Source organism: Nomascus leucogenys, chromosome 13, assembly GCF_006542625.1.
Source record: "Nomascus leucogenys isolate Asia chromosome 13, Asia_NLE_v1, whole genome shotgun sequence".
In the NCBI taxonomy this organism is placed as follows: Eukaryota; Metazoa; Chordata; class Mammalia; order Primates; family Hylobatidae; genus Nomascus; species Nomascus leucogenys.
Genome location: NC_044393.1, coordinates 6597728 through 6604500, shown reverse-complemented (window position 1 = coordinate 6604500; position 6773 = coordinate 6597728).

Genomic DNA, 6773 nt, shown 5'->3' with positions numbered 1-6773 from the left:
CATTCAATGTACAGGGGTGGTTGTGCACCTCCTTAAACTTGTGTCCAGGACGTTGAATTTGGCCGAATAGAAATGAGCATGAGCCCCTGAAAGATGAGTTCATGGCCACTCACGTTGTTCAGACCTGGGAATACAAATGCTGGGCTTTTTGTGGTTTGCAGTGTCTCAGGTTGAATGGATGTTGCAGGTCTAGGGGATGGATACTCAGGGACACAAGGGAGTCAGGGGCTCCCTTACAGCTGTTCCCATGCCTGTCATTCATTTAGCTCTTTAGCCTCTACTACGTCTTCCTCTTCTGCTACTTTCCATCTTTGGGTTAAAACGTGGAGAGCTGACTTGAATGAGTAGCACAATCTCACGCTCGGGCCAGTCCTCCACATCATGAGTGGGCTGCAGCCACCCCAGGCTTCTGGGGAATGAGGTGGGGTGTGGGAAGCAATTAAGAAATTGCTTTGCTGACACAGCCCCCTTGTACAGAGCACCTTGTCGCTGAAGGAACAGCTGTCCTCTGTTGGGGAAAACCGGGCCCAGCCAGCCTGACTTGCTGTGCACATTTGGGACGTGGCCGGAGCCTCAGAATCCACTTGGGAGGGTGTGTACTGGCTGCCGTGTTTCCTTTTGGCAGGCTTAAATTAATTTCTTCAAATGTTCCCGTTAGTTAACAATGATTGATAGAGTGAAGATATTATTAATAAAAATTAGGTACCCAGCTAGGGAATGGACTTTTGTTCATGCCTCAGCACTCATCAAAGGGCAAATGAAAAAGGTGTTTTCAGCAGCATGCGATTGGAATGAGTCGGGCCAGGTGGAAAATGAATCTGGCCATTCATCAAAGCTGTCAGGACCGGTCTCTCACCAGAAGTGTTTACCAGTGTTCACCATGAGCTTCCGAGTTCTGCTCATGAGAGCTTTGACTGTAACTCAGAGGACTTGGAAAACAACTTGGGTGACTTAGCTACCTATGTTATTGAATTCGCTTAAGTGTTGTGACTCTTGATGCTGACGCTTATGAGGATGCACAGTGGGACTTCCAGAAAAGTTAACAGTGCAGTTCAGAAAAATGCCTCCGTGGGGGTGGGGGGCTTTGAGGAAGTCCAGGTGGCATGGGACTGGGGAGGGAAAGAAGCAAGGAGCACAGCGGCGTTGGGAGTGAAAAATGAGGCACTTATTCCACACACATAATAACATAAATCTGATTCAAAAAAATGAGAGACAAGGGGAGTTGACAGGAAAGCATATGGAAAAAGTTAAAGAAAAATCCAAGCTGCTATCACCGTGACTCTATGTCTAGAGATGTACTGGGGAGTGGGTGTGTTTACTGTCCATACAACACTCGTGGTGCTTAGTCATTCGTAGCCTTGTGCAGCTCAGCGGCCACGGGTGTGGAGCTGGTCTTCCTGGCTGGGCCTGGGCAGCAGACATTTGCTGAGCACCTACTATGTGCCAGGTGCGGTTTGGGGCAATGAGGATGCTAAGAGGAGTGAGAACACAGACTCCTAGAAGTTGGCGACTGTGCTTGGACTGTCTTGTTCCCTCCATACTTAGCACTCCATAGGAGCCAATTGTTAAATACATAAAACTTGCACCCAAAAAGAACTATGATTTTTATTTCCCCCTTCTAGAATTTAGGAGTGTCTGCTCAGATGTGCCTGGCACTCTGTTAAGTATGTTTATTTGGGTTCCCAAATCTAATACTTGTAAGTAACTACCGTACAAAGCAGGTACCATAATCATCCTCATTTTGCAGGTGAGGAAACTGGGGAAGTGTAGAGACGGTATGCCTTGGCCTAGGGCTACACAGTCGAGATGTAAAAGGAAACACCTGCCTCCAGAACCCACACTGTTGGCCTCTACATGGCACTGCCTCCCCAAACCACCCCATGGGCCCTACAGATAAAAAATATTGAGCCAATCTGTACTTCTTCTAAAAAACGATTTTTTTTTAACGTAGAGATGGGGTCTTGCTATGTTGCCCAGGCTGGTCTTGAACTCCTGGACTCAAGCGATCTTCCGATCTTCCCGCCTCAGCCTATCAAAATGTTGGCATTACAAGCATGAGCCACCACACTCGGCCCAATTCTTACTTCTGATGCTGTTACTGGCCAAGTGGGATCAACTGCTCAGTGAGGTTGATTAGATTGTATAGAAGTTAGTGTCCAAAAGCCCAGGGACTCCATTGCCTTCCTATTCATGAGCACTTGACTCTGGTACTTACAGAGACAGCTCCAAAGGCCTGGGAGCTGAGGCCAGCCCCTGCAACAGATAGCCGTGTCCTCACCCTGCTGGCCCTGCCATGTCAGCTCCCGATAGGCAGCGAGGGATTTGTAAAGAGGCCTCTTGCATCATCGCTTCCTTGTGCCAAGCCAGGGAAAGAAAACTTGTATAACCTAGGCCAGCTTTCGGCAGAAAATTGGAAGGTGGAAATCCACGGAATTGAAAGTTAAAGAATTACTGACCTTACCATATGTGAGAACGTGCAGGTGCCCCTGAACCCTGCTTCCCAGGTTCCTGTCTGAAACACCACCAACTTATTGAGAAGATGAGTCCTCCCTATCTGTGTTGGCTTGTGATTCTATTATCCCATAGCAGATTTTTCATCTGCGTCACAATTTTGCTTTTTAAATATTCAAAACACCAAAATGTGCATTTCTTTCCCCGTTACCATTGATCTTGCTAGGTTGCTTCTTCAAAGCAATGTAGGCTAGTTTTGGGAAGGACACTTGTCAACTGGCACCTTTTTTCATCAGACTCTGTGGTCATTTTTCAGACAAATCGTGTTTTCTGTGTGCAGGAGGATGGAGTTTACTTCTGCACCAGGCTATAAGAACAGCAGCCCTGGGGGTGCTCAATTTCCACTATATTTCAACTTGGAAACATTTCACGTTTCTATAACTAAGATAGAGGCCCCCAACCCTGACAAGACATGCTGAGGCTGGACCCCCACCCTGGGTGATGTGTCCAATCGCCCAAGCCTTGACAAATGTGAATTCTGCCCTCCTTGGTAGACGAGCTGACAGGGAGACTCAGATTTACTGAGTTTTTGGAATTGTCCCCAGCGTGGATCAGAAAAGACATTTTTGTTCCGCGCTGCACTATTACAGGCAAGCGGAACAATTTGCATAGTTACCAGGGAGCTCCGGGGAAGGGTAGCGTTCAGTTCTCAAGCAATTATCTTTATTTCCAATAGAGTTAACTGCACTGCAAAGTGGATCCATTTTCTCACTGCAAAATAAGCACATTGGATTGTTTTTGTGGTAACTATGCAATTAGTTCTTCTTGCTCATGCCTTGTCTGTGCTGCTGTCTTTTCTCCGTGAGTGTGTTTGAAATAGTATTCAGTGGCAAATTTGTTCTCACTCGGAGAATGGACTTGCTTACTCTGTAATACTTGAAATCAAGGGCACTGTGGATCCCCAGGGCCATCTCCATTTTAGGGAGGAGGAAACCGAAACCAAAGCCTAGGGAGCTGCCCAAGGGACACCTCGTTCCCAGCAGTGTCACGATGGAGCCATCTGTTTGTGTGCCAGATCTTCCGTCAGTCCTTCTGGAGTCTAACACAGATGGTGCACACATTTTAAAAGACCACATGTAGTCACCTAGTGCCTTCAACTCTAAAAGTCATAAGCAAACAAAGGTTGGGAAAAAAATAGGAATGGGGAAAGATTTTAATAAAAATCTGGATATGCTCTATGATATGCAAACTGAAGGAGAGAACTAAGGCAGGCCTATAAAAAATGCGGGCAAGCCTGAGTTTCACACTGCGTTTCATCTTATCCTCTGTAGTCATCCCTTTCCACCTAAGGTAGCTGTGGACTTAAATTGCCCGCCAGCTTTCTTCAGCAGCCCATTTTCATATGCACATGCTGCATAGGAGCAAAGACCTCCTGAGCTTCCAACAAGAAGGGCCGCTTAGCAGACATAGGGCCACCAGTCATCCAGCGTAGGTGAGAGGGGAGTAAGGCAGACATCAAACCCACCGTGGGCTTCAGGATCTACGGCAGAGAATGTGTACAGTGTGATAAAGGGGCAGGATTTCCCCAGTGGCAATGAACTTAGAGGGTATCTCATCCACGTCTGCACCGCCCAAGTGAAGAGAATGAGGCCTGGGCAGGTTTCTGGGGGAGCTGGGACTGGAACCAACCCAGGTCTTCTGAGTCTTGTTCCATGTAAACCGACTGTGGGATCTTGTCTTCATTAGGATGCTTTTAGCTGCAAACAACAAGGCCACCCAACTCCAAACAGCTTAAATGACAAGGGATGCTTCTACCTCACATTCTAAGAAGTCCCCAAAAGACTAGTGCTAGACACAGGAGAGTAGCTCTAGATTCTGCTTGTCCTGACTCTGAGGGTGATTCTCCTATTATTGCCCCAGGCTGCAGCCTTCATGTAAGCGAATGATCAGCATCACAGAGGGGTGACATCGCTCTCTGAAGGGCGAGATCCTTCCTGGGATGGAGGTGGCGTGCAATGTTGGGCTGTGGCACGTGCATGGTTTCTCATGGCTGGGGCGCCATTAGGCCTCCCCATAAATCTGACAGAGAAAGCTCCAAAGAAAATACGCCAGCTTTGGGTATTGCTGTGGGTCAGTGGTGATTGAAACAGGAGATACCCAGCCCTCCCAAAGATTCTAACACCTAGATATTTAACACGTCTTCTGGGCACATGTTTCCAGCAAGAATCATGCTTTAATAACAGGCACCAAGCAAAGTGGTGTAAGTCTAGATACATGTTTATTTCCTTATTGTGGGAAAAAATACATAACAAACAAAATCACACCACTTCTGGGGAAAGAGTTTTTGAGGATATGAACTGTCTCTGCTGGGTACATTCAGCCCCAAGCTCGCTGTCTTACAACAGCACAGGCCGTGTAGCAAAGTGGGAATGATTAGGTTGAAGCCTGGGCAGGGTGATCGGTGTGTTAGGGACCTGCCTGCACCCTAAGTGGGCTTTGGATACCATCCTCCCACCACTTGTTCCCACATCTTCAAAATAAAAGACTGAACGATATAATCTTTTTAAAAAATGGAGATGAAATTCACACAACATAAAATTAACCATTTTCAGATGGAAATTTAGTGGCATTTACTACATTCACAATGTTGTGTAATGCCCCTCTGTCTAGATCCAAAATATTTCTCCCAGAGGAGACCCCCCAACCCATTGAGCTGGAGTAATGTCATCTTTTAAGGACCTTTTCAATTATATGATTCTATGGCATGAGAATAGGCACTTGACTCATTCAACTCTGTAAAGATACCCTCCAGACTGCAAAGACATTGAGATAATCCCACAAACATGAAACTTCTAAATATTTGTCCCTAACAAACACAATTGAGGTGGGGTGGATGACCTGAATCACCCTGGTGGATGACTTTGTGGCTGATCATTACAGGGCTGACTGGTGTTTTCCTGCTGTCAGAAGCTTCATGATGGGGCCAGTCGGGTGCCCAGTGAGTAGTGTCCCTGGCAACGGAGACCCAGGCGGATGTGCATAAATACCTCTCGTCCCAGGACATGGGATTTACACTGTGTGTTTCTCGTCACCTTCAGGAAAACCACTGTCCCTTTTTTTCTTTGCCAGATAAGAGTCAGGCTTTCCTACAAATTCAGATTCCTGAACCAAGAGGCATTTTTGTGGTCATCCCTTGGGTGTTCCCGTCACTGCCATTGGTGGCCAGGGTGAAGTAAGGAGGTTGTGGCTGTGCGTTCGAGAGCCTTAGCCTGGGAAAATGATGTCTTTGCCATTTCTGGTTCTCAACTCTTCAGCACAACTTGGTTATGCTGTGTGGATTTTCAACATGTTCCAGCTGTGAAATTCCTTGTACTACAAACATCCAATATGGAAGCTGGAAATGTACAACGGGTCAAATCAGAGATGCCACAGGTGAGGAGGGCTTAGAGCCCGTCTCCTACAGCCTTTCTCTCTCCTCTGTGAGGGGTGAGTGGAATCACCCTAAATCCCTTAGAGTCCAGTTGGGAAAACACGGACCTTGACTTTACATGACCTCCAAGCACTGCTGTTGAGAGTCTTTGGAATTTCTGTTCTTTTTTTTTTTTTTTTTTTTGAGATGGAGTCTCGCTCTGTCACCCAGGCTGGAATGCAGTGGTGAGATCTCGGCTCACCACAACCTCTGCTTCGCTGGTTCCAGTGATTCTCCTGCCTCAGCCTCCTAAGTAGCTGGGATTACAGGCATGTACCACCATGCCCAGCTAATTGTTTGTATTTTTAGCAGAGATGCAAGTAATGAAAGGAGCGGATGAAGGTCGGTGGTGACTCACTGCTCTGACGTTTTACTTGAACTAGCTGTTTCTCTCGCGGAAGTCTCGGAACATAAGCACCTTGAATGGATGGGTCGCATTCAGGACTCCAAATACGTTCTGCTTTCCCGTTTTTCTTTTCAATCCATGTGCTCTTTCAGGTACTCAAACTTGTTACCGTTTTATCAGCAAATTGGGACTTTCTACCAATTTGGTGGGATGAGCCTCGCCGGGAGTGATGTGTGTGTCACAGAATTGTGGTTGTGCATCGGGATGGCTAATTCATTGATGTCAGATGCTAAGGAAGTGGCCTCAGCTACTGAGCATCACGTCACTGCTGGGTTTAGACACAACACGAACTCATGTATGGATGACAGCACCACTAATAACGAATGCCAGTGACCTAAACGGGGAATAACTTCAAATGAAACAAAAAACACCTCATATTGTATTTACCCTGAAAGACACAACTGGCTGAATAAAATCTGAATAAATGGAACAGCAACGGGTTGATAA